The sequence below is a fragment of the Lasioglossum baleicum genome, unplaced genomic scaffold (genome assembly GCF_051020765.1).
Source record: "Lasioglossum baleicum unplaced genomic scaffold, iyLasBale1 scaffold1883, whole genome shotgun sequence".
Lineage (NCBI taxonomy): Eukaryota > Metazoa > Arthropoda > Insecta > Hymenoptera > Halictidae > Lasioglossum > Lasioglossum baleicum.
In genome coordinates, this window is record NW_027470942.1 from 4,770 (window position 1) to 8,071 (window position 3,302).

Here is a 3,302-nt window from a genome sequence, read left to right on the forward strand (position 1 = left end):
TGAGACAAGGGTTCTCTACACGTTAATACAAATGACTATAATAGAATCCGAGTGCATAATACTCGGGATGCATAATTCATGGTGGTGGGTCCGGCTTTATGGCACACTCCGATGCCTCATGATATAAACAGTCGTAAATTAATGCAATTGACCAGATTCATTAGTTAGTGGACTCAAAGGCAGTACAGCTGCCTAAACACAGCTAAACAGAGTTTGTGTCCTTACACGATGATCAAAGGAATGTGTGCCGCGACTACGTTTGCTGCTTCTATGTGTGAACTGCAAAGTTTCAAATCAAGTTTGTTTGAATAGGCGAAAATACCTTTGACTCCACTAGCGAGCTATGGATAATGTTATCAACGCGTTATTACTGTCATAAGTCTCAAAAACTCTCTATAAAATTAGTTCAAAATAATCCGCTTATTATAATCAAACTTTAGCTATTGTTATAAGAAAAATGTATTGGGTTGTCCGGAAAGTTCGTGCCGATTTTCGGTAGGTAGCGTGAGAGACCTGACTGAATATATCACAATTATTGAAAACAAATAACATGTGTACATATTCTAAAAGAGATAACTTCAGCCATATTTGGAGAAAAGTTTGGTTACGATTCGTTAATTTTTATCAGTTTTGTACGCCTTAGAATATGGTGATAAATAAAGTGCATTATAGGCGTTTAATGCTTTTCTTTTTCCGAAAGGGCAAAAATGCCACACAAGCGGCAAATAAGATATGCGCTGTTTATGGCGAAGATGCTATAGCCGAAAGAACAGTGCGGAAGTGGTTTGCTCGGTTTAAAGCTGGAAATTTCGACCATGAAGATCAAGAAGGTCCAGGTAGGCCGTCCACCACAGATGAAGATATGATTAGAACAGAAATCGAGAATAGCCCACGCTCAACATTACGTCAATTAGCAGGAATGCTAAATAAATCAAAATCAACCATCCACGATCATATTGTGAAGCTTGGCTATGTAAACCGTCTTGATGTATGGGTTCCGCACGATTTAACGGAGAAAAATCGGTTGGACCGCATCTCCATTTGCGACTTGCTTTACAAGTGCAACGAGGAGACGCCATTTCTGAAGCAATTAGGGACGGGGGATGAAAAATGGATAATTTATAAAAATGTTCAGCGTAAAAGGTCCTGGGGAAAGCGTGATGAAACACCTTTAGTCACCCCAAAAGTCGGTCTTCATTCGAAGAAGGTAATGCTCTGTATCTGGTGGGACTGGAAAGGAATCCTATATTATGATCTTTTACCAAATAATGAAACAATAGATTCGGCAAAGTATTGCTCTCAATTAGATAAATTGAAGACATCAATTGAACAAAAATGTCCAGAAATTGCGAATCGGAAGGGCGTCGTGTTTCATCAGGACAATGCGTGACCTCGTGTGTCTCTGAGAACTCGGGAAAAATTGTTGGAGTTTGGTTGGGATGTTTTACCCCATCCACCGTATTCGACAGACCTTGCGCCTTCGGATTTCCACCTTTCCCGATCATTATAAAATTCCCTTAATGGAAAAAATTTCAACTCTTTGGTCGAGATAAAAACCCATTTGGACAAATTGTTTGCCGAAAAACCTGAGAGGTTCTGGAAGGACGGAATTCTCAAGCTGCATGAAAGATGAAGAAATGTTGTAGAACAGAATGGTACCTATATAACTTAATAAATGTATACCAATATTTAAATGAGCTGCGTTTTAATTTTCCTAAAAAATCGGCACGAACTTTCCGGACAACCCAATAGAAATTTGTACGTTTTTTCTAACCAGAATTTCACGATACGTTGCCTCTCAGCGATAACTTTTGAGTTTGATGAGCAGTAATGACTCTTTCAATTTTTGATTCACGATAGTGGGTGTTTTCAAATAATATAAGATAATATAAAGTCAAGATAGGTCAAGATATATCAAAATGTTTCAATAGTTTTTCCAATCCCAGCTTGTAAGAAGCTCTACGAAATTTTCGACTGTGTATGTAATATAACGTAACAAACCTGGAAAGTATTATGACTATGAAATAAGCAATAAACAATACCTGAACAAATTTTCAAATAAATTTTATGATGTTTTCGAGAAGAGCTATTTACGTATGTTTGTAATAGATTGAATTTTATAATGAATATCTCCTTCTAAATCATATTTCTGACCGGGAGGATGGAAGGTAGACATTAAATGTAAAATATTATTTTCGGGAGATAAATAGATTCCGAGATATTAATGAAAAATTTTTGACATTGTAAGATGAATCTTTATTTGGATAGTGTCACCCTGCATTGGGATCTATTTTGCTTCGGGGCAAAGTGATAAGTTAATCTTTTGCACTCGAGAGGCGATCTTCAGTCGCCATTTAATCAGATTCTAAAGATCGATTTTAATTAATCCTTAACGAACGAATGCCGCCATACTCGCGACATTATAAATATTCTAAAAGAATCGAATGTCGCCATACACGCGGCATGACGTGATATTTTAGGAAATCTGTTAGGTTTGACCTTATTTATACATGCAACAATTTAGGGCGATCGGCAATTGTTTTTTGTCGTGCTCTGGAACGCATTCCTCTCATTCCTCTCCGAGGATTCAGCGAAAATACATCGTTTTATATGCGGTCAATAAAGTTTGTTATCGTCATTTTCGGAGGAAGGCGGGAAACACGTAATTATTGCGATACTTGTAGTAAGAAACCTGGTATTCACATTGGGGACTGTTGGGAGAAGTACCACACCCAAAAAAAATATAAGTAATTTTGTATAAATATATCGTTAATCTATAAAAAATAAATTTATAAATGTATACAAATCTATACATTACATACACGCATCTATTCGTTTATTTCAATTCCTATTATTTTTCTGAAATTTTCACTTCGGTATTCTTTTGTACGGATATATCTGTTCATATACTACCTATTATTACTGTAAGTTTTCATAAAATCAAATAAAGCGATGTTAATTATGCATCTTTTCTCGCTCTGGAAATGAAGCACTTAATTTCCTAAAAATCCGTCGACTTACTGGTCATAATATTAGAAAAATGCGCTCGTTCGTTAAGGGTTAATATATAAAATTAAAAGTTAACCTACGATGCGCGAAATGTCGAAGTAAAATAATTTCACGTCTTAATTTGTATTCGATTTCCTATTTACCATTTTTGAAACATCGATGGTTTTATGGCAGGAGGTATTTGAATTACTATTTTTCTGTAATGAAAAAATCGTCGAGTACAAAGTGTTAACCTTGACTGTCAGTCGCCATAAAATTTTAAAGACCCATAGGAATTATAATATGTCATTTAA

At 35.8% G+C, this 3,302-nt stretch overlaps 1 pseudogene; it reads left to right on the forward strand.

Moving 5' to 3' along the window:
• The first annotated feature begins 646 nt into the window (after positions 1-646).
• Positions 647-1,390, forward strand: LOC143221078 (histone-lysine N-methyltransferase SETMAR pseudogene; annotated as a pseudogene).
• The last annotated feature ends 1,912 nt before the right edge of the window (positions 1,391-3,302 follow it).